The 26,209-nt window shown below is 36.0% G+C and overlaps 1 protein-coding gene and 1 non-coding gene across 2 annotated transcripts in view; one reads left to right on the plus strand and one right to left on the minus strand.

Annotated features, from left to right (window-relative positions):
• Tenm1 (teneurin transmembrane protein 1) overlaps positions 1–26,209 on the minus strand; it is a 1,167,432-nt gene that overhangs the window by 584,589 nt on the left and 556,634 nt on the right. The gene's annotated exons all lie outside the window — the stretch shown is intronic.
• Positions 24,067–24,169, plus strand: LOC129680563 (U6 spliceosomal RNA). Its single transcript, XR_008720711.1, has one exon. It is a non-coding gene; the product is annotated as a U6 spliceosomal RNA (small nuclear RNA).

Below are 26,209 nucleotides of genomic sequence, written 5' to 3' on the forward strand. Positions count from 1 at the left end.
TTGAAATTTTCTTTTACTTAGGTAGTAAATTAGAAAAATATGCCAGAGACACACAGTGAGTACTCTTAAAACAAATTTCATTTTAAGTATTTTTCATAATGGAAGTAAAGAAAATGTATTGGTTTTATTTTGCAAGGATAAGTCCTGAAAAGACAGGCAGTTTCAGTAATGAATTCTTTAGAATCATAAGTTTATGCCACTTCTCAGCCAAGTAATAAGAGCTAATATTTTCCTTATTTGCTATAAAAATTTTTGAACACATTTGTTTAAAATGAGGGGAAAATAGACCATTTGTAAAAGGAAAAGGCAAGCCCATATGCACAATGACAGATGGGACCTAGTCATGAAAATAAAAATACTTCCCTTGATTTAAAAAGAAAGTCATTTCAAAGTGGCAAAGTACTTTCAAACTAGGGATTTAAAAAGTATTTCTTCAACTAGGAATAGTGCTTCCTCAAGATCCAGCCATACCATTCCTAGGCATATATCCAAGAGAGGCTCAAGTACACAATAAGGATATTTGCTCAACCATGTTTGTAGCAGCTTTATTTGTAATAACCAGAAGATGGAAACAGCCCAGATGCCCCTCAACTGTAGAATAGATGCAGAAATTGTGGTACATCTACACAATGGAGTATTACTCTGCAATGAAAAATAAGGAAATCATGAAATTTGCAGGTAAATGGTGGGACCTGGAAAGGATCATCCTGAGTGAGCTGTCCTAGAAGCAGAAAGACACACAAGGTATATACTCACTCATATAGACATATAACATAGGATAAACCTACTAAAATCTGTACATCTAAAGAAACTAATCAAGAGAGAAGACCCTGATTAAAATGCTCAATCCCCATCGTGAAAGGTAAAGAGGATGGACATCAGAAGAAGAAGAAGAAAACAGGAAACAACCTAGAAACTTGCCTCAGAGGGCCTCTGAAAGGCTCTGCCATGCAGACTATCAAAGCAGACACTGAGACTTACGGCTAACTGATGGGCAGAATGCATGGAATCTTATGTAAGAAGTGGGAAATAATGAGAGCTGGAGAGGACAGGAACCCCACAAGGAGAGCAACAGAACCAGAAAATTTGAACACAGGGGTCTTCCCAGAGACTCATACTCCAACCAAATACCAGGCATGGAGATAATCTAGAACCCCTGCACAGATGTAGCCCATGGCAGTTTAGTGTCCAAGTGGGTTACATAGTAATGGGAAGAGGGACTGCCTCTGACACAATCTGATTGGCCTGCTCTTTGATCACCTCCCCCTGAGGGGGGAGCAGCCTTACCAGGCCACAGATGATGACAATGCAGCTACTTTTGATGAGAACTGATAGACTAAGATCAGAAAGAAGAGGAGAACCTGCATTATCAGTGGACTTGGGGAGGGGCATACATGAAGAAGGGGGAGGGAGGGCGGGACTGGGAGGGGAGTAGGAAGGTGCTTATGGAGGGATACAAGTGAATAAAGTGTAATTAATAAAATTAAATTTAATTTAAAAACAGTATTTCTTTGTACAAAACATAAAGATATTTTAAGTCTTTTGAGGTTACAAAATAACTAATCATTATTAGAAACTTCATAAAAGATAATTTTGGTTTTCTTTCACCAATTCTAGTCAATCAAGAATGTCCTTTATTCCTCAATCACAAGACACTACTGCCTTTGTTAGAAAATAAATTAATCTCTAAACATTGTTTTTAATTTATGTTTAAGCTAGTTTATGGCCATATTATTTAGAAATATAATATATAGACTAATCAATTAACACATTTCACTTTATTTTCTTTGGGCTCTTAAATTAGAAAGCCTGTAGGAGTTATACTAAAGCAGTTAGATACATGTTTCTGGAGTTTAATGTGCCCAGCAAGAAAATAACTTTATATTTTTTTTTCATTGGTAGAAATATAGAGACAGAGGTTTTGAAAAGGTAAATCTTATCAGTAAATTATGATTAGTATCACAAGCTTATAAATGGGCAGTGAGCAATGGTTTCTATAATGATCAGTTAATTCTGTTCCTGAAACAATTTTTAAAGAACAAAGTAATGACAAAGAAATAGACCTGAATAAAGATTTCATAGCTTTCTAGAAACAACCTAATACATTATACCATTTTATATATTTAAAGCTGTGACTCATTCATATTAGATGATTATTATCCCTGGCTTACTGCAAAATTTAAAATGAGATAGTTTCTTTCATATGACATTTCTCCCTCCTTGCTTAGTTCTCTTGTCATTAGTTTTCCCTTTTCTCATGTGGTCACGTTGGACTGTGAAATTCCACATGAAGCTGCTTTCTTTGTTCTTTAATATGAAGATTTATTTTATATTATGTATATTAGTTTTTTCTTCCATATATGTATGTGTACCACATACAAGATTGATACCCATAAAAGTCTGAAGAGGGCACTGGACTTCCTTGAATGGAGTGATGGCTGTGAGCTGACATGTGAGTATGGGAAGCCTAAACTGGATCCTTTGCAAAAGCAGTTGTTGCTCTTAACTACTGAGCAATCTCTCATGTCCTTAGTTTGCTTTCTTTTTTTATTGTTTATTATTATTAGTTACATTTTATTAACTTTGTATCCCAACTGTATCCTGCTCCCTTATTCCCTCCCAATCCCACCCTCCCTCCCTCAGCTTCTCCTTGCCCCTTTCCAAGTCCACGGATTACGGAAGACCTCCTCCCCTTTCATCTGGCCCTGTTTTATCAGGTATCTTCAGGGCTGGCTGCAAAGTCCTCCTCTGTGGCCTAGCAGAACTGCTTCTCCCTTGGGGGGGGGGGTCAAAGAGCCTGCCATTGAGTTCATGTCAGAGATAGTCCCTGTTCCCCTCATTATGGGAACCAAATTGGTTATTGAGCTACCACAAGCTTTGTCCGAGTAAAGGTTCTAGGTTATATCCATACATGGTCTTTGGTTGGAGAAACAGTTTCAGAAAAAAACCCTGTGCCTAGATATATTTGGTCTTTGTGGGGCTGCTAGTCTTTCCCCATCATACTAGCTCCTCTTCTGCCAAAGCTTTGGTTATGAGTCTTAGTATCTGTTTTGAAATGCTGCTTGGTAGGGTCTTTCAGATGCTTTCTGCAGTAGACTCCTGTAATACGTCCTATGCACATAATCTCATGTATTTTTAAGGCTCACTTAATGCAAGCAATGGAAAATTATCCTCTGGTACATACTTTCAAAAAACTACCAAGAGACAGCATCTGATAAGATGGAACACCATGTAGGTAGACATTTTGAAAAGACCCATTGATGGCTGAAACCCAAAAAAAAGTTTTTGGGGAACATTAAGAACTTTACATGCAAATACAAATAGAGGCACAGGTAGAGGCACAATTAGTGGCATATAGAGAGAAAAATGAATAAAAAATTAGAGGGCATCATGGAAAGACAGGAATCTACATCCAAACAGATAAAGGAAATAGTGCAAGATATGAAAACAGAATTAGAATCAATAACGAAAACAAAAACAGAGAAAACCCTCGAGCTGGAGAACTTAGAGAAAAGATAAGGAACCACAAAGGTACACATCACCTACAGAATACAAGAGATGGAAAAGAGAATCTGAAGTGCTGAAGATACACTTGACGAAATTGGTACATATCTCAAAGAAAAAGTAAAATCAGATAAGTTCCAAACATAAAACATCAAAGAAATCAAGGATGTCTTGAAAAGACAAAATCTAACAAAATTAGGAAGAGATGAAAAATAAGATTCCATGTTCCAAGTTCCAGATAATATTTTCAAGAAAACCATAGAAGAAAAATTTCCCAACTTAAAGAAAGAGATGTCCATAAACATAACAGAGAGCTACAGAACACCAAATAGACTAGACGAGAAAAGAAACTCTTCATGTCACAAAATGGTCAAAACACTAAATCTACAGAAGAAAGAAACAATATACAAAATCAACAAGGGAAAAAGGCCAAATAACATATAAAGACAGACCTATCAGAATCATACCAGACTTCTCAACAGAAATGATGAAAGCCAGAAGGGCCTTGGCAGATGTCATCCACACTCTAAGAGACCGTAGATGCCAACCCAGACTACTATACCCAGCAAAGATTTCAATCAATATAAATGGAGAAAACAAAATATTCCATGGCAAAACTCAACTTAAACAATATCTACACACTAACCCAGCCAGACAGAAGACAGTAGAAGAAAAACTCCAATCCTACAAAAACAACTAAACTCAAGAAAACAAGGGTATAGACAAGTTTACAACAAAAACTTAGAAGAAAACAAGCATAGAAACACAGTAACTCCACAATAAAGGAACTAACATTCATAGGTCACTATTATCTATCAACATCAAAGGACTCAACTCTCCAATAAAAAGACACAGGGGGTTGTGGAAACAGGATCCAAAAACACACCTCTGCAACAAAAATAAACACTACCTCAGAGTAATGGGCTGGAAAAAAGTTTTTCAAGCAAATGGGCCCAGAAAACAAGATAGGGCAGCTATCCTAATATCAAATGAAGTAGACTTTCAAACAAAACTAATTAAAAAAGGTGAGGAGGGGCACTTCATTCCCATCAAAGGAAAAATACACCCAGAGGACATCACAATCCTGAACATCTATGCCTCTAATACAAAAGCACATGCATTTGTAAATGAAACATTACTAAAGCTTAATTCACATATTGATCCCAACACCCTAATAGAGGGAGAGTTTAACACTCCACTCTCACCAAGGGACAGATCATCTATCTAGGGTCAGATGGAAGTAGAGGAGTATCTCCCCTATCAGTGGACTTGGAGAGGAGCATGGGAGGAGATGAGGGAGGGAGGGTGAGATTGGGAGGGAATGAGGGAAGGGTTTACAGCTGCTATACAAAGTGAATAAACTGTTATTAATATAAACAATAAAAAATAAAATGAGAAGTCTACATGCTGATGTTCTTTGATTCTTTTCATTTTCTTGATGACTGATGCTTCTTGTGCACAGGTTCACCTATACAGCTGGAGTTCAACATATGGCAGTTAAGGTAGTAGTAGACATACTTTCAGCATAAAAAATAATTATAATTATTTTTCTTATTGATTACATTTGTTCCTTGAAATTTTCATAAATGAAATAATTGTTTTTGTCTTTTACCCCTGACAACTATACCTTCTCCCAAGAAATCCCTCTGTGCATGATAAGGCCACTGAATTCTTGAACTCGTAGTAGTTGTTGCTATCTACACTGTGCTTGTATGAAACAGGCCTGGTCAACAATCTCTCGTAGATGAGGACGGCTAATGGGAACTTATGTCTCCCTGTTGAATTACAGGCTACATAAAGGTTCTTGGAAGGGGGAAGTCATTATCTAGTTATATAATCGTTTGTGATATTACTAAGCTCCAAATGATAATTCCAAACCTATCCATGATCACACAGATTCTTATTGTTAACCCAATGGAGCATAAAACATAACTTTTAATTTCTTTGTTTTCAACGTGCTTTTTCTCTCTTGGAAATACAGTGTGGTACAATGAGGTATTCAGTTGGTTCAACACAAAAATGGAACTTTTACTTTTCCTTATTGCCTACATTAGATTCATCATCATATACTATTGACTGTCTCCTGAAATACATATTGTCTCTATCCAATTTTCTCTATTTACCCTCTCATGACATATGTGTATGGTACAATAGCTCATTTTCTGATCTCCTTAATTCAAATATTACACCGGTATTTCATTTTCTATATAATAAAAAGCAGCAAAAGAAAGTTTCAAAACTTATTGAGTTTTGTCAAGATGGAAGACTATAGAAATCAGAAGGCTTGATCCTCCATCCCCACAAAAGAGATTAAAGCCAGAAACCAAATGGTTACTATTCAATCACTTATTCAGATTAGCATGTAGTAATACAGTACAAATTAAACTTAAAAATTATAGACCATGAGATTCCAAAGTATCTGACAGAGGAAGAAGTGCTTTTTTTGTTCACTGCCCATTGCCCTAGTCTATATAAGTTTTATTTTCAGAAATATGGAATACTCTTCTCATATATATATATAATTTCATCAGAATATTTACCAAAAGGCTTCATAATTCATCTCAGAGCATGAAACATGAGCAAAGTAACAAAATTTTAATATATATTACATGATATATATTAATGTAGCATTAATAGGTATTTTATATTGCGTGATATGACCACAATGGAAACAAAAACTAGAAATTATACAACAAGGAACTTTTGAAATTGCAGAAGTGCTAAGAAACTAGAGAAAATTCTCTTGAACAAATAGGTAACAAGGAAATAAAATAGAGTTAAAATTTCTAAACAAATAAAAATAGAAATACAGCATTCTAAAAATAAGCACAGTAGTATTGAGTGATGATCATAGCAATAAGCAATTAAAAAATAGAATGCTATCAAATAACTAATCTGACCCTAATACCTGTAACCCAAGAAACTAGAGAAGTAATAAAAAACAAAATCCAAAATTAGTGAAAGAAATAGTATATGTCAAGACAGAGGTCAATGAAAAAGAAACTAAAAGACCATCAAAATGAACAGAGGATATTTTTAAAACAAACTAAAAACTGGTAAGAACAGACACTATACTTGATCTAAGCCAAAAAGCCAGGAGAAAGGGTGGGGAGAGGAGAGAGAGAGGAAGGCTAGGACTGGGATGGAAGAAAGGATGGGTTTACAACAGGGATGGAAAGTAAATAAAATTAAAAAAAAAAAACTAAAGACAAACATATTCAAGTTTAACCACAGAAAGATTGAAAATCTAAGTACATGAAATCCAAGATGAAAAAGGAAACATTACAACCCAGAGAATGAAAGGATAGTTGAGTAACATTATCCTATAAGAAAGTTTATAACAAAGGTACAGATCAGGCCATACATAATATAACAAAACTGAACCATGAAGATATAGAAAACTTAAACATAACAATAGGTAATGAGATTGAGTCAGTGATAAAATCCAGATGGCTCCACTGTTAAATTCTACCAGTCTTTCACAGAAGAACTCACACTAATCTCAAAGTCCTGATAATTAAAATAAGGAATTCATTTTAGCATAGCCTGTTAGGTCAGTATTATTGAATACTCAAATCAGAAAAGGACACAAATAAAATATGAGTATCTGAGTTCGTATTCATGAAAACCAGAGAAATACCTATTGACATAGTGGTTGACCATATTAGCAAGCTCTGTATTCAATGAAAGACCTTACCTAAGTGGGTAATATGGAGAGTGATGGAGGAAGACTCCCAATGTCACTCTTGAGCCTCCCCATGCAAATGTATACATATATATTGCTGTGCTCATACATGTGGTAACAAACACCACAGCTTATAAAATAAACAACAATGAAGCAAATGTTACAAATAACATGCCTTGTGAACATATATGTAAACATTATAAACAAATTATTAATAATCAAACTTAATATCACATCAAAAAGGTAATTTAGAGCCAAGTATGAAGGCACATACCTATAACCTGAACACTCCAGAGATGGAGGCAGGAGGATCAGTAGTATAAGGTTATTCTTAGCTACATAGTGAGTTTAAGACCACCATGGGCTTCAGGAGACCCAGTCCTAAAAATCAACCAAAATAGATTATTCACATCATTCTTTCAAAATGAAATAAATAAGATTCATTTCAGTTCAAAAAAAGATAAATGAATAATTATAATCATTAAATCACATCAATAGAATAAAGGGTCAAAATTATATGATAATATCAGTAGGTGTGAAAAAGCATTCTGTAAATTCAACCAACATCCCTTAGGAATAAAATCTCTGTACAAATTAAGTATGCATGGAAAAATTTATACGGTCCATGTCTGACATCATATAAATAATAGAGTAAACCTGAATATTTTTCTAAGTTCTGGAAAAAGGCAAGGGTATCCACCCTTACTATATACACTCAACAGAGCACTGGCTTTTTTATATTGTAACCAGGCCATAGAGAGTGATGTAAGACATGGAAATAGAAGAGGAAGAAGTCAAATTATTCCCATTTTCTATGTATAGAAAAAGTTAAACACTACATCAAAAGACTATTAAGAATGATAAATAAATTCAGTAAATTTGAAAAGATTAAAAAAATTTCAAAAAAATGTCAGTAATTATATACATTAGCAAAATCCTTGCTTAGAGGAAGCCATGAAATCAAGCCTACCTACAACATCTAAAAATAAAGTACCTAATAAAATACCTTATAAAAAGGTAAGCCAGTGAATAAATGGCACTTACAATTAAAAGTACAAAACTCCAATGAAAAGAAATAGAAGGTAGATTAAGTGGAGAAATCCCAATATTCATGAATAAGAATAATTAATACTAAACTATCAATTGAGAGCTGGAGAGACAGACTGCTATGTGGTGAAGGATAATGACTGTTCTTGCAGAGGACCAGGGTTGATTCCTAACAATCACTATAACTCCAGTCCCATGGCATCTGGTACTATCTTCTAGCCTCCGTGGGCATCAGTCATGAATGTAGTACACTGGCATAGATACAGATAAAACACCCATATAAAATAATAGTATATATATATATTACTCCAAGCATTTTGCAGATTTAAGGCAGGCCCCACTAAAATAGCATTGACATTCTTCACAAAACTAAAACAGCAATCACAAAATATATCAAATAGCATCAAGAACCTCAAGATTTAAAATCAGCATGCAGACAGAAATATCCTAACATCTGATCTCAAGACATATTATAGTACTATAGTATCCAAGGCAGCACTGGAGTGATATTAAGATGCTAAAAATAAGTTTACTTATTTATAGCTAACTAATTCTCAACAACGAAACAAAAATATCATATGCCAGAAGGCACAGTTCAAGAAATAACGCTCTGTATTCACATGTATAAAAAATTAAAAAAAAAATAGATTAATGGCAAAAATTTTAGACCTCAAACCATGAAATGGATATAAGGAAACACAAAGATAATAATGCAAGATATTAATATAGGCAATGATTTTGTATAAGACCCTCCAAAAATAGCAACAACAACAAAACCAGATTGATGATATTAAATGATTCAGAAATCATACTTTTGAGTGTATATCCAATGAAATGAAATTAGTAAACCAGATACACCTTCACCTTCAAGGTTAGTGGCAGCATTTGTCAAGAGAGAAGATCAACATGTGTGCTCTTGATGTATGTGTGAATAAATAAATTTGTGCATAAATTAAAAACAACTACAACAAAGGAATTCAACATCCCGAAATATAAATATTAAGGAGAATGAAATGTCTCATTTGATTAGCTCATATTTTGAACACACATGGAAATAGCATAGTGTATCTCATACATTTCCACATTTATTGTGTGAAAATCTAAAAGTTAAAAAATATATATATATATTTTTAAAGGTCCATTGCATGTTGTAATCTTCTAATTCCAGTAATGTGGGACTGAGATAGTGAGGAAAGATCAAAAATTCAAGGAGAGCCTTGGCAACTTAGCAAGATTCTGTCTCAAAGAATAAAAATGGAATAATAATAATATAATATAAAAGGACTCAGGATGTATTTAAGTGTAAAAAAATATAAAACAAAATATGAGAATTAAATTTTGAGCTCATTCCATAGTTTAGGAACATATTTAAACTCATCATGTCTCTACAACATTGTATCAGTTAGTACTATTGACGAGAAAGAATCTAGGATGACCTGAGAGATGAGGCTTTGGGCATGTTTATGGGATATTGCAATGAATTCATTAATTGGGGTGGGAAGACTTACTTGCTATGAGCAGTACCACTTTTCTGAGCAGAGATCCTGGAGTATATAAATATATAAAGGCAAGTGAGTTACATGCATGCATTCATTCTTGTTTTCTGTTTGTGGATGTGTGACCAGCTGATTCAAGTCCGTGTTGCCCTGACTTATCTTCAGTATTACTTCCAGTGTTTGGCAAATAGTAGGTACTTAATAAATATATATGGATGCATGAATATAGACTAATTTTAATGGTGGATGAATGTGTTTCTGTCAAATTATACCTTTTATCTCATCAACTTAAAAGCTGGAGAAACTTCTAATTGTCATAACATATAGGACTAACCCATTATCTAAAAATAGCTGCAGTGAAACAATTTTTTTGTGTGGCATTTTGATGATACATCAGCCTATACAATACCTACCATTGTCATAAAATGTCTTTGCTTTAAGCCTTCTCTCAATCTAAACAGTTTAGTCATTTCTTTTATAGATAATTATAAAAAGTATTCTTAGAGATTAAATAAGTGGTACTGTTTTTTGTCTTCTTTTGTCTTCTGTGGTGGTGGTTTCTATATACTTCCTCTGTAATGTGATGTTTAAGTTTCTCTCAAACCTTACAACCAAGTTTAAAATGAAAGGCATGAAAAAAATAGTTGCAGACTCAAATTTGCTCTTGGAATATGATTCTGAAGATGGCCTCACAGAAAAAATTAAAAAACGTATAGCTTGATAGCACACACTTTCTTTTTAAGGATTAATAATGGCTTCTTGGTTCCGTTTCATACAATAACACTCTAATGATGTCAACTAAAAGTCACACTCATCTAATCTCAAGGACTTAGCAACTCTTTCCATCAAAAGTACTTTATTAGTTTTAGTTTTTTCCAGGCAAAGGAAGTCCAAGAGAATTATTTGTCTTTTTATAAAAAAAATATTAAGGAAATTGGAAATAAAGAGCCACTTCACCTTCAGACTTTCCATTGAAGGCCAAGGAAAGTATGGCAGTCTTATTTTTTTTTATCCTTGCAGTGTTGTAATTGCTCTATGTGAGGAAGAAGTAATTTCTGACTAACTCATAACCCTAACTCCTTTGAGTGCTTTTCATCTCAGATTAAATATTAATTTGAAGTACATCTGTGCTTATTTAGTGCAGCAGGTCCTGCTCACAAACTGTGGTAACACACATTTTTATTTTGCAACACATGGTGATATTCACTACATTGCTTTTCCACAAGGGATCACTATTTTGGAATGGATAATTGACCCAACTGACCTTTGCATGATGTTTTATGAACTTCTCTATCCAAATCAATCTATAAAGCCAGGACTTCTCAACTTTAAAATATAGGGATCATTGTCCTGCTTCTTTAAAACAAACAAAAACAAAAACAAAAACAAAACCAAGTTCCCCAACCCTGTTGAGATCAGTATCAGACATTAGATTTTAAGAATATTGTACTTTCCTAGAAAAACCCAATTATCCTACTGAGTATGAATGGTAAAGTCTATAAAATAGTGATATGGCTATGCAACTTATCAACTTAAATTTTCTGGAATTTCAAATAGAATGTTACTTATTTAAACTTCAACTGTAAGGTTTACAATAAGGAAATTTGATATTTATGATTATAAGAAGGACTTTGCTATTGAAAAGATATTTTCATGAATTATGAATGATAATCATATATAAGCAAATTTCATATTGACATGTAAAATATCTGTTTGACTACAATGACTATTTCTAGGTTTCTGCTCATTTCTCTTCTGTGAGAATCTCATAATAATAAAGAATATTATTATTTTGTTGTTAAGAATTTTTTATTTAATTATTTTTATTTTTATTAATTACAGTTTATTTATGTTTTATCTCCCCTGTACCTCTTTCCCTCCTCCCCTCCCAATTCTACCCTCCTTCCCCAAATGTGTCCCTCTCCCCAGTCCACTGAAAAGGGAGTTCCTCCTCTCCTTCCTCCAGAATTGCTAAAACAATCATCTACAATAAAAAATCTTCTGGAGGTATCTCCATCCCTGATCTCAAGCTGTACTGTAGAGCAACAGTAATAAAAACTGCATGGTACTGGCACAGAAACAGAATGGTGGGCCAATGGAACAGAATAAAAGACCAGAAATAAACTCACACACTTATGGACACCTGATTTTTGACAAAGATTTTTGACAAAAACCATACAATGGAAAAATATAGCATCTTCAACAAATGCTGCTGGTCTAACTGGATGTCTACATGTAGAAAAATGCAAATAGATCCATACTTATCGCCCTGCACAAAACTAAAGTCCAAGTGGATCGAAGACCTTAACATAAAACCAGACACCTTAAATCAGTTAGAAGAAAAAGTGAGGAAGAACCTTGAACTCACTGACACAGGAGACAACTTCCTGAACAGAACACCAACAGCACAGGCTCTAAGAGCAACAATCAATAAATGGGACCTCATGAAGCTGAAAATCTTCTTTAAGGAATATTATTTTAATTTGACTCAAGTCATCTCTCCTGAAACGAAGGTGACAGTCATTTCTTATTCTTGATCCTGAATTGACTTCCATTTTTACATTCACTCAGAAATGGATAAGACCTGTATTTGTTTTACTCTTTTAACATTTAAATTACTGCTAAGTTTTATAGCTCATAGTGTCCTACATATAGTACTAAATTATATATTTATTGAACTGACATTAATGCTAATGTGACTGAACTGGTTAGGTAGATCTGGATTCCTCTCATCAGCTCCATAGATGGGCAAGGACTGGTTATTCTTACAGTGTTTTCACATATTACCACGGTTCCATGGACTTGACCATGCCCATTTATGGGTTCATTTAGCCCATGAATTTTCATTTACTGGCTATTTCTAGGAAGGTGTTAATTCAGAAGTAACATCACCTTGATACACAGGAGGCTTAAAAGACTGAAATTCAAGAAATTCCTATGTAATTCCCTAGAGTTTCTCTCCTCTGATTTAAAAGATGGTGCTATGAATTACTTTAGCCTGAAAACTTGTTTATAAAACATGACAGCAGAGATAGCTAGGGTTTAATGAAGTATAGGATTATTTAGTTGTTTTTAATAAAAAGATCTGAGTATTCAATAAAGTGAGATATAAAATTGTGAGCTAAGTGGTCCTATTACTTTATAAAAAAGGATAGTATCCCCAAGATAGATTATGCTAAAGAGGTGTTTATAGACAAGTTACATTTATGAATAAATTTGATTATATTATTAGTAGACAACAGGGTTAATATTTCTTTTTGTGTTCTTGTCCAGTAAAGGGAACCACTACCTAGAAGGTGGCATGTTAAATAGCTAGTTTAGTGTTAACAGGATCAGAAGACTTTAAGAGAAGAAAACAGGAAACAACCTAGAAACCTGCCACAGAGGGCCTCTGAAAGGCTCTGCCCTGCAGACTATCAAAGCAGACACTGAGACTTATGGCCAACTGTTGGGCAGAGTGCATGGAATTTTATGTAAAAAGTGGGAAATAATAAGATCTGGAGAGGACAGGAACCCCACAAGGAGAGCAACAGAACCAGAAAATTTGAACACAGGGGTCTTCCCAGAGACTCATACTCCAACCAAATACCAGGCATGGAGATAACCTAGAACCCCTGCACAGATGTAGCTCAAGGCAGTTTAGTGTCTAAGGGGGTTACATAGTAATGGGAAGAGGGACTGCCTCTGATACAATCTGATTGGCCTGCTCTTTGATCACCTCCCCCTGAGGGGGGAGCAGCCTTACCAGGACACAGAAGGTGACAATGCAGCCACTCCTGATGTGATCTGATAGACTAAGATCAGAAGGAAGGAGAGGAGGACCTCCCTTATCACTGCACTTGGGGTGGAGCATTTGTGAAGAAGGGAGTGGGAGGGTTGGACTGGGAGGGAAGGAAGAAGGTGCTTATGGAGGGATACAAAGTGAATAAAGTGTAGTTAATAAAATTAAATTAAAAAAAAAGAAAGAACCCCTCTTTCATTCATAGTGAACAGTCTGTAAAACCAAATCCTGGTCAGATGATTGGGACCTAATTCGCATCTCTGGTTCTAGGAGGAGGTGTGTCGACCTGAACTGCCTGGAAGGTTATTAACTGATAACTATCTAAACCTGGGTCCTGGAGCTCAGAACCTTACAAGATCATTATCTAACAAGAGACTTTCTGATAAAGAACAAGAACATACCATTGCTTCTTTCTATGAGTCAATTCAAATGGGCCTGTCAATCATCTGGACAGCAAAATGTCCCTTAGGAAAGTTGTCTGTTCAAGAGAAGTTAAAAATAGTATAAAGCCGATTTAAAATGGAATTCTTCACAATGGTCTCTTAGTCTATTGTCCATTCTGTCCCATTAAGTGTGTGCCTCATTGAACAGTCTCTTTAGTCTTTGTTCACGTTCATCCCTTGAGAGTGCTCTTGATTTACATAACAAAATCTGAACTTTGTGTGTCTTTTTTAATTCTTTAGGCAAAGAATACAATATTTGGGATTTAAGGAGTGGCCAGACTGAGATCTTGGTGACAGGTGTGTATTTCTATTTTTCCGTTTCCTAATGACCTTCTATTCTTCTTGTTGACAGCAGCCTAAACACGGTTATGTCTTCCTGATATTCTCTTGCCTATTTCCTTACCTGGATATCATCAGTTCTCCCTTTAGGTTTCATCTGAAATGTTTATTAATAGTGAGCACTCAAGGTTTCCCAAATCAAACTACATCTACCCTCTACATTTTGTTACTTTTTTATAATTTAAATTTTTTTTTTATTTATTCAATTTATATCCCAATTATAGCCTCATCTTCCTCTTATGCCAGTCCCACCCTCCCTTTCTCTTCCCCCCATCCCCTTGACCAAAAAGCGCTCCCCCATAATTTTGTTTCTTAAATCATTTTATATAAGAATTCCTATAACATTGTTGATCAATTTGTGCATTTATTTCTAATGAAATTTGGCTATCAACCTAATTAATTTTCCATTCTAACTATAAATGTGGCATTTTACAAAGGAAACCAACTTGAAATCATATGTAATTAACACTAGAAGTCACATTGTATGCCTTATAGGAACCTAAAGCGCTAAGATATAGATATTTTTAAATTTTTATAAATGATCTTACTGTGTTCCCATAAATTTTAATGTTTGAAAAATCTTAATTGTCAGTAATTGCACTATTTACATGCTAATGATCCACACCTGGCTCCAGCTGGGTATAAAGAGGCTGACAATGTTTTTCTCTCACCTCCCTGGCAAGCAACTAAGCATATGCAATTTTAAAGAGACCTACTTGCCAGAATAACAAGTACATATTTGGTAGGACAATGCGAAATTAGTTCACATGTTTTACCATTTTCAAACAAATGCATTATATTATTCACATTTAAAAGCTTTACGACTCAAAGAGGACCTTATTTCCTACAGTTGGTGATTATTCACAATCATTAAATTATTCCAGTCAATGAACTTGCCAGAAACCAGCTAAGTTGAGGCTCTAGCTACTAGTCTCCTGTATTAAGGGACCAGTTCCTGCCTTAATCCTTTGAAAAATAAGAGTTTCCTTTGAAGTCATGCAAAATCTATAATTAAATATGGTTATTTTCTGCTTTCTCTATTCTATGACATTTTGAATCAATATAGTTTTGATTGGATTTCCCACCACAAGCACAAAACCAATTAGGAGGTATTGAAAAGTGATTTCCAATAACAAAAATTTCTGAGTCACAAAATGTTTCTTGCTAGATTTTGGCATATCATTATCTGTGACCCAATAGCTGTTATTAATGCAAAGTGGAAAAAAGAAAAAGTCTTGAATTATATTTGTTCATAGAATTATATTTTTCCAGCCGATATAAGAAAGTTGAATACTATTATTTTATTTCTAGACATAGACAAACCAACCATTATGTATATATTGTTGCACAGTCTTCTTAGCATTAAATAGCAAACATGTTGCTGAGGTGCACAAAGGATGCTCAAGGATCACATATTCACATAATTATGTATATGGTCAAGCCAGGAAGAAAAATATTAATAACTGCATTGTGATATATCAAAAGAGATCAGATCAGAAGAGAGAAGAGTATATGGTCAGGAAAATCTATAGAAAACCATTTGAAGGTAGGATGAGAGAAAAGATGGTGGCAACTACTATGTGCCAGGAAAAAGGTGGCTTACTTTATTTTGCTTAAATTATTCAGAGCTGGAGCTCCAAGATGTCAGGGACCAGAGATCACCATTTCTGAAGGGCAGATGATTCAAAACTCTAAAACTGGTTAGTGGACGGGTGGCTGAAGCCAGAGCATCGACTTTGAGGCTTCCTGGGCTAGAGGGGACAACCTTGAAGGCTGGGACAAATTGGATCCAGCCCCGCCCCCCGTCCCACCCCATAGTTGTCTCTGTGGTCTGAGAGTGGCAAACTATCAACTCCCTGACTTCCAGGTACACATTCTTTTGCTTAGCCTGCCCCTGAAGCACAGCTGCAGGAGGGAGTGCTTAACTGCCAGTATGGGGATTCTCCATACTCTAATGTCCAAACAGGGGACACAAATCTGAGAGTGAAAAACTGTGGGCTCCCTGACCTTATGGGATACTCTTGCCAGTGAGTTTCCAGGCCCCCTGTGCTTTGCACACCAGCCTGAAAGTGAGTTCACTGGCCCTGAATGCTGTCCAAACAAGTCTGCCAGTAAGTGCTTGTGGGCCCTCAGCCTTTTCAACACAAGCCTACAAGAGATTTCTCACCTGTACTCTACACTTTCCAGACACTTCTGCAAGTGAGCCCAAAATCCAGGGTCTTCCTCCACTAGCGACCAGACATCTGACCCCTCCCTCCAACATCCCTAATGTGGTCAACATAGGGATCCCTGGGACAGTGTCTCAACATTGAAGATGCTGTTCTGTCGGTTTCCCAGTGGAGTCCAGACAAACAATTACTGGTACCTAGACAGTGCAGCTCAGGCAGATCTGAGCACTTGGAGCAAAATACCTAGAGAAGCCTGTGGACACCTGCACATGCACACTGCCAATACTAAACACAACAACACTCCACCTGCACTTATTCTGATATAATTCACCCTTCTAGGCAGATACACCTCCTCACCCACTCCTGTGCATGCACACTTGTAACTGCTCCCTTCCTCCCTTAGCTGCATCTGAAACACCAAAACCCACTGTCAAACCAGAGAATCTCTCTCATCTTCCTGAAGAATATTCCAAACTCCAGAGACAAAGGGACTCAGTATGCAGCACAGGCTCCAGAAACAAACAGCAAAGTCTACTGACCATCAGATGGCTAGAGGGAGGCTTAAAAACACATCCAACAAAAATCAGGACATCATGGCTTCACCAGCAACCCCTAAAATCAATGGATATTTTAATTCATCAGAAACACAGAGAAGTTATTTAAAAGCTACACTTATTGAATTATTAGAGGCACATAAAGAGAAAATGAACAAAACTAATAAAGAAATACATGCAGATATGGCCACACAAATAGTGGCACATAAAGAGGAAATGAATAAAAAATAGAGACCATCATGGAAAGACAAGAATCCACATTCAAACAGAGGAAAGAAATGGTGCAAGACATGAAATCAATTAGAATAAATAGAGAAAACACAAACAGAGAAAACCTTGGAGCTGGAGAAATAAGAGAAAAGATCAGGAACCACAAAGGTAAGCATCACCAACAGAATACAAGAGACAGAAGAAAAAATCTCAGGCACTGAAAGTACAATTGTAGATATTGATACATCTCTCAACGAAAAAATAAAATTGGAAAAGTCTGAGACAAAAACATCCAAGTAATCAAGGAAGCCATGAAAAGACCAAATCTAAGAATAATAGGAATAGATGAAAAAGAAGGTATCAGACTCCAAGATCCAGAAAACATTTTCAAAAAACATAGAAGAAAATTTCCCCAACTTCAAGAAAGAGATGTCCTTAAACATACAAGATGCTTACAGAACACCAAATAGACTAGACCAGAAAAGAAACTCTTCATGTCACATAATAGTGAAAACACTAAATCTACAGAACAAATTAAAAAAATTAAAAGCAGTAAGGGAAAAAGACCAACTAAAATACACAGGTAGATCTATCAGAATCACACCAGTTTTGTCAACAGAAACCATAAAAGCCAGAAGGACCTGGACAGATATCATGCAGACTTTAAGAGAACACAGATATCAAACCAGACTACTATACCCAGAAAAAGTTTCAATCACCATAGATGGAGAAAACAAAATATACCATGACAAAACTAAACTTAAACAATATCTACACAGCAACCCAGCCCTATAAACGATACTAGAAGGAAAAATCCAATCTATGAAATCAACTACAACCAAGAAAACATAGGACATAGATAACCTCACAACAAAAATCAAAAGAAAGCAAGCACACAAACACACTATCACCACCAACTCTACAATAAAAGGAATTAACATTTGTTGGTCACTATTATCTATCAACATCAATGAACTCAACTCTCCAATAAGAAGACATAGGCTAACAAAATGGTTGTGGATACAGGATCCAATATTCTGCTGCATCTAAGAAACAAACCTCTGCAGCAATGACAGATACTACCTCAGAGTAAAGGGCTGGAAAAAAGTTTTTCAAGCAAATGGACCCAGAAAGCAAGCTAATATCTAATGAAATAGATTTTCAACCAAAATTAATCAAAAAAGGTGAGAAGGAACATTTCATTCTCATCAAAAGAAAAATCCATCACGAAGACATCACAATCCTGAACATCTCTGCCCCAAATACAAGAGCACCTTCATTCGTAAATGAAACATTATTAAAGCTCAAATCATACATTAATCCCAACATCTTAATAGTGGAAGACTTCAACACTCCACTCTCACTAAGGGGCAAATTATCAAGACAGAAATTAACTAGGGAAATAATGACATTTACAGACATCCTAAATCAAATGGACCTAATAGATGTCTGCAGGCCTTTCACCAAAATATAAAAGAGTATGACTTCTTCTAGGTATCCCATGGAACCTTCTCCAAAACTGTGCATATAGTTGGACACAAAACAAGCATTAAAAGTTACAAGGAGATTGAAATAATTCCTTGTATCCTATCAGACCCCCATGGCCTAAAACTAGACTGCCCCAACAACAGAAATAACAAAAAGCCTACACATGCATGGAAACAAAACAACTCTCTACTCAATGACAGCTGGATCAGGGAAGAAAAAAACAAAACAAAACAAAAATAAAGACTTCCTAAAATTCACTGAAAAGGAAGGTACAACTTACCGAAATTTATGGGACACAATGAAAGCAATGTGAAGAGGAAAGTTCTTAGGCCTAAAAGCCTCTAGAGAGAAGTTTGAGATATCTCATTACAAGCAAGTCAACAGCATACCTGAGAGACAACTCCCCCCCAAAAAATAAATAGAAGCAGCCATAACCAAGAGTTGGAAATAATCAAACTCAGGGCTGAAATCAATAAATTAGAACAAATAAAGCGTTTCAAGGAATCAGTTAAACCAAGAGCTGGTTCTTTGAGAAAATCAACAAGATAGACAAACCTTTAGGTAAACTAACTAAAAGGCAGATAGAATCTATTCATATAAGCAAAATCAGAAACGAAAAGGGGGACATAACAACAGACACTGACTGAGGAAATTCAATGAATCAGTATGTCATACTTCAAAGGCCTATATGCCACAAAATTTTAAAATCTTAATGAAATGGACATTTTTCTTGATAGATTCTAATTACAAAAGCTAAACCAAGATCAAGTAAATAGATTAAACAGTCCTATATTCCCCAAGGAAATAGAAGCAGTCATCAAAAGCCTATCTGCCAAAAAATTTTCAGGGCCTGATGTTTCACTTCAGAATTCTACCAGAACTTCATAAAGCTAACACCAATGTTCTTTAAACTTTTCCAGAAAATAGAAACAGAAAGAACATTACCGAACTCATTCTTTGAAGCCATAGTCAACTTGATACCTAAACCAGAGAAAGAACCTCCACAAAAAGAAATCTTCAGACATATCTTTCTTATGAACATTGATGAAAAAAATACTTTAAAAAAATACGTGCAAACCAAATCTAAGAACACATAAAAGATATCATCCAGCATGACAAAGCAGGCTTCATACCAGGCATGGAGGGGTAGTTCAATATATGAAAATCTGTCATTGCAATCCACTGCATAAACAAACAGAAGGAAAAAAAAAACACATGATCATCTCCTTTGATACCAAAAAATGCATTTGACAAAATCCAACATCCATTCATGTTTAAAGTATTGGAGAGATCAGGGATACAAGGCACATACTTAAACATAGTAAAGGTGATATACAGCAAGCATATAACTAACATCAAACTCAATGGAGAGGATTTTAAATCAAGGCCACTGAAATCAGGGATAAGGCAAGGCTGCCCACTCTCTCCATATCTCTTTAACATTGTACTTGAAGTTCTTTTTTTTTCCTTTTTTTTATTTATTTTTTTTGTATTTTATTTTTTTCTTATCAGTTACATTTTATTAACTCTGTACCCCAGCCGTGTCCCGATCCCTCATTCCCTCCCAGTCCCTCCCTCCCTCCCTCCTCAGAGCAATAAGACAACTAAAAGTGATCAAGGGAATACAAATTGGAAAGGAAGGTGTCAAAGTATCACTATTAGATGATATCGTAGTAAACCTGAGTGACACCAAAAATTCAACCAGAGAACTCCTTTATCTGATAAATACCTTTAGCAATGTGGCTGGATACAAAATTACCCCCCCCCAAAAAAAAAATCAGTAGCCTTTCTGTTTACACAAAACAAAAGAGCTGAGAAAGAAGTTAAGGAAACAACACCCTTCACAATAACCACTAATAACATGAAGTATTTTGGTATGACTGTAACCAAGCAAGTGAATGACCTGTTTGAAATAAAGTTAAGTCTTTAAAGAGCTAAATTGAAGAAGATATCAGAAGAGGAAAGATCTCTCATGTTTATGGATTGGTAGGATTAACACAGTGAAAATGGCCATCCTGACAAAAGTTATCTAGAGAGTAAATGCAATTCCCATCAAAATACCAACACAATTTTTAGAGACTTTGAAAGAACAATTCTCAATTTCATATGGAACAACCAAAACTCTAGAATTGCTAAAACAATCCTGTACACTATTAGATCTTCTGGAAGAATCTCCATCCCTGATATCAAGCTGTACTATAGAACAACAGTAGTAAAAACTGCATGGTACTGCCATACAAACTGAATGGTGGATCAATGGAATCAGATAGAAGACCCAGAAATAAACCCACATACCCATGGATACTCGAACGTTGACAAAGATGCCAAAACAATAAAATGGAAAAGAAAGAACCTGTTCAACAAATGATACTTGTATAATTGGATGTCTACATGTAGAAAAATGCAAATAGATCCATATTTATCACCCTGTAGAAAACTAAAATCTAAGTGTATCAAAAGACCTCAAAATAAAACCAGACACACTAAACCTTTTAGAAGAAAAAGTGGGGAAGAGCCTTGAACTCATTGACACAGGAGACAACTTCCTGAACAGAACACTAAAACACAGGCTCTGAGATCACAAATCAATAAATGGGACCTCATGAAACTGAAAATATTCTGTAAAGCAAAGAGCATTGTAGTCAGCACAAAATGATAGCTTACAGATCAGGAAAGGCTCTTTACCAACCCTATATCTGACAGAGAGCTAATATCCAGAATATATAGGGAACTAAAGAAGTTAAAAAGCAACAAATCAAGTAATCCAGTTAAAAAGTGGGGTACAGAGATAAACAGAGAATTCTCCACAGAGAAATATGTATGGAATGGCAGAGAACACTTAAATAAATGTTCATCATCCTTAGTCATCAGGGAAATACAAATCAAAACAACCCTGAGATTTCCCTTGTACCCATCAGAATGGCTAAGACCAAAAACTTACATGACAATATTTGCTGGAGAGGATGTGGAGAAAAGGGAAATCTCCTCCATTTCTGGTGGGAATGTAAAACTTGTACAACCACTTTGGAAATCATTCTGGTGCTTTCTCAGAAAATTGGGAACAGTACTTCCTCAGGATCCAGTTATTGCACTCTTACGTATATATCCAAAATATACTCAGATATACAAGAACTCTCAACCATGTTCATAGGAGCTTTATTCATAATAGCTAGAACCTGGAAAAAACCCAGATGCTCCTCAAATGAGGAATAGCTACAGAAATTGTGGTACATTTACACAGTGGAATACTTCTAAGGAATTAAAAACAAGGAAATCATGAAATTTGCAGGCAAATGGAAGGAACTAGAAAAGATCATCCTGAGTGAAGTATCACAGAAACAGAAAGACACACATGGTATATACTCACTCATAAGTGGATATTAGCTATATAATATAGGATAAACATGCCAAAATCTATACTTGTAAAGAAGCTAAACAACAAAGAAGGCCCTAGAGAAGATGCTCAATCTTCATTCAGGAGGACAAACGTGATAGGCATTGGAAGCAGGAGAAGACAGTGAACAGGACAAGAGCCTACCAAAATTGATCTCTGTGAGACTCTGCTGATCAAGGTATGGAAGCAGAGGCTGAGACTCAAAACCAGTCTTCGGGCAGAGTGTAGGTAATCTTATGAAAGAATGGAAAGATAGAAAGACCTGGAGGGGCCAGGAGCTCCAAAAGAAGACCAGTAGAGCCAAAAGAGCTGAGCCTGGGGGACCTGCAGAGACTGATACCCCAACCAAGGAGAACGCATGGATGGACTTAAAACCCTGCTCAAATGTAGCCCATAGAATCAGTCTCCAAGTGTGTTCCTTAATAATGGGAGGAGAGGCTTTTTCTGGCATGAACTCAATGAAAGGCTTTCTGATCACCTCCCTGGGGTGTGTGTGCAGCTTTGCCAGGCTACAGAGGAAGACAATAGATCCAGTCTTGATAAGATCTGATAGACTAGGGTCAAACAGAAGGAGAGGTAGACCTCACCTATCAATGTATTAGGGGAAGGGAATAGCGAGAAAAGAGGGAGGGGGCCACAACCAGGATACAAAATGAATAAATTGTAATAAATGATAATATTAAAAATTAAATAATAATAATAATAATGAAAAGAATATATGAAAAATTATTCAGAGCCACACATTTATCTACTATTGATATGCCAATATGCCAATATGTGAAGTTCTAACTTAGCTATATGTTAACCTGAAGGATGGAGAGAAAAAGATAATGAGTGGAGAATAATATGAGCAATGAGAAGACTTTTATTGAAGTGTATTGTGCTGATATTACTTCAGTAATGAATATGTTGAGAAGACATGCAAATAACATCAAATAAACACTAAATGAAGTGAAAGGTGATATTTATAGCCAGAACATACCTTTTAGAAGGGCTAGAAAGGGCAGAAATTTAAGACAAATAAGTTATCAAGTAAAATGAACATACTAGCTTTTCAGAGAGTGATAAAGAGAAAAAGGAGATGAATGGGATCCCTTGTTAACAGAACAGGAGCTGTCTCTGAGATGGCTGCTGGGGGGAGGGGTGCAGCCTTACCAGACCACAGAGGAAGACAATGCAGCCAGTCCTGATGAGATCTGATATGCTAGGGTCAGAGGAAAGGGGAAGAGGAACTCCCCTATCAATGGACTTGGAGAGGGGAATGGGAGGGGAAGAGGGAGGGAGGTCAGGATTGGTAGGGAATGAGGCAGGGGTGGGGGACTACAACTGGGATACAAAGTGAATAAATTGTAACAAATTAAAAATGTTTAATTTATTATTAATTACAATTATTAGTAATTTTTTAAACAAAAGAGGTGAGGAAAAGTGGGGTCAGTGCTATATAGAATGAGATTAGGAAATGACAATGTTTTCAAGTGAGTCAGAAGATCATCTCTTTAATGAGTATGTACCTGCAGCTCTATACAGATTATCTATATCAAACTACTACAAAAAACCATTCTTACAAATATATCGTGTGTACCAATATATAAGGGAAACAGAACTCTCATATATTTATAATGGGGAATAAAATCAGTCCAGCTTTTGTGGAAGTTAATTTGACATAATTTGTCAATCTTCAGTATTTATCAAAATTAAAAACACATAGATAATTTCAATAAGTTTTACTTCTAAACAAGTGATGTCAACAATGGGATACACATAAAATTATTAACTTTATTACTTTAAAAAATACTTAATGAGTTGGGGGGCATGGAACATGCCTGTAATCCCAGCCTTTAGGGAGACAGAGGCAGGTGGATCTCCATAAGTTTGAAGTCAGCTTGGTTGACAAAGGAAGTCCAGGACAGCCAAAGCTACCCAGAGAAATCTTGTCTTCAAAAACCAAAAACCCTGCTTGCTTAGGCAGCACATGTACTAAAATTGGAACAATACAGAGAAGATTAGCATGACCTTTGCACAAGGATGACACGCAAATTGGTGAAGCATTCCATATTTTTAAATCAATCTGGTGCTTTCTCAGACAATTAGGAATAGCGCTTCCTCAAGACCCAGCTATACCACTCCTAGGCATATATCCAAAAGTTGCTCAAGTACACAACAAGGACATCTGCTCAACCATGTTTGTAGCAGCTTTATTTGTAATAGCCAGAACCTGGAAACAACCCAGATGTCCATCAACGGAGGAATGGATACAGAAATTGTAGTATTTTTCACAATGGAATATACTACTCAGCAATCAAAAACAAGGAAACCATGAAATTTGCAGGCAAATGGTAGGATCTAGAAAAGATCATTCTGAGTGAGGTATCCCAGAAAGAGAAAGACACACATGGTATATACTCACTTATATAGACCTATAAGATATGATAAACATGATGAAATCTATACACCTAAAGAAGATAAACAAGAAAGAAGACCCGGGGTAAGATGATCAATCCTCACTTAGAAAGACAAATGGGATGGGCATTGGACGTAGGAGAAAACAAGTAACAGGACAGGAGCCTACCACAGAGGGCCTCTGAAAGACTACCTAGCAGTGTATCAAAGCAGATACCAAGACTCATAACCAAACCTTGGGCAGAGTGTAGGGAATCATATGAAAGAACAGGGAGTTAGTATGAGGTAGAGAGGATAGGAGCCCCACAAGGACCAAATATATCTGGGCACAGGGGTTTTATATAAGACTATTTCTCCAACCAAGAGCCTTGTATGGATATAACCTAGAACCTCTGCTTGGATGTAGCCTGTGGTAGCTCAGTAACCAAGTGGGTACCCTAGTAAGAGGAACAGGGACTATTTCTGACATGAACTCAATGGCAGGCTCTTTGACCTCCCCCTACCCCCCAAGGGAGGAGTAGCCCTGCTAGGCCACAGAGGAGGACTTTGCAGCCATTCCTGAAGGTACCTGATAAACCAGGGTCAGATGAAAGGGGAGGAGGCCCTCCCCTATCAGTGGACTTGAAAGGGGCAGGGAGGAGATGAGGGAGGGAGGGTGGGATTGGAAGGGAATGAGGGAGTGGAATACATCTGGGATACAAAGTTAATAAAATGTAACTAATAATAAAAATAAAAATAAATGAAAAAAAAGTGAGCTCAGAGGCCTAAACCATTTTCACACATGTTCTTCTTATTGATACTTTCACACATGTTCTTCTTATTGGTAAAATAATGAATTTCTTCAGAAAAAGAAAACAAAGCCTGAAAACCAAAAATAAATAAAGAAAGGAAAGAAAAGAAAAAAGAACAGCTAAATGAATTAAACTTTCTGTGTGTTCACCAAGAAGCTACAAGAGTTTGGATCTTAATTGCTCCTCTCAAAAATACAAGTGTTGGAACTTAGTCCCTGTAAGGATTTATTGGGAGGTGGTAAAACTTTTTGTTTGTTTGTTTGTGTTTTGATATAGAAAAGATTTATTGTGGAAAGGGGGAGAGGAGAGGGAGAAGCAGGTTGGGGCCCCAGAGAGACAGAGAGAAGAAGAGAAACCAAGGGAGTGAGAGTTAGAGAGGACACAAGGGGTGCCAAGCAGGTTCTTATATCCAGTGCACCTAGCACTCACCTGGCAGAGGCAGGTGAAGATGTCAGCGGTTCCTAGGTAGTAGTAAAACTTTTAAGAGATGGGATCTTATTGCGGGTGGGGGAGCACTTTGCCTCACAGGAGTGTGGCCATGAAACTGACACTTTCTTTTGTTTTTTTACCAACTATGAAATGAACAGCTTTTCTCTGCCAGGCATTGCTATCCTGATGTAATGTCTTTTCATGGGTCCAATCCAAACAATTTATCAGAGGGTAGAGTTTCTAAAACTGTTAGTTAAAATAAACCTGTTCTATTTGTAAGTTCGTTAACAGATATTTTGTTATGGTGAACAGAAGCTAACTACAATTGTGACAATGGGATACTGTAAACATTTTATAATACACTTAAGCATTTGGTAACTCAGCAGCTGTTGAACATAATGACCTTTAAGACTCTTACTTGCTTGGTTAGAGTCACACCAAGGTACTTTATGTTATTAGTGGCTATTGTGAAGGGTGTTG

Source organism: Psammomys obesus, unplaced genomic scaffold (assembly GCF_907164565.1).
Source record: "Psammomys obesus unplaced genomic scaffold, mPsaObe1.curated_primary_1811, whole genome shotgun sequence".
NCBI classification, from domain to species: domain Eukaryota; kingdom Metazoa; phylum Chordata; class Mammalia; order Rodentia; family Muridae; genus Psammomys; species Psammomys obesus.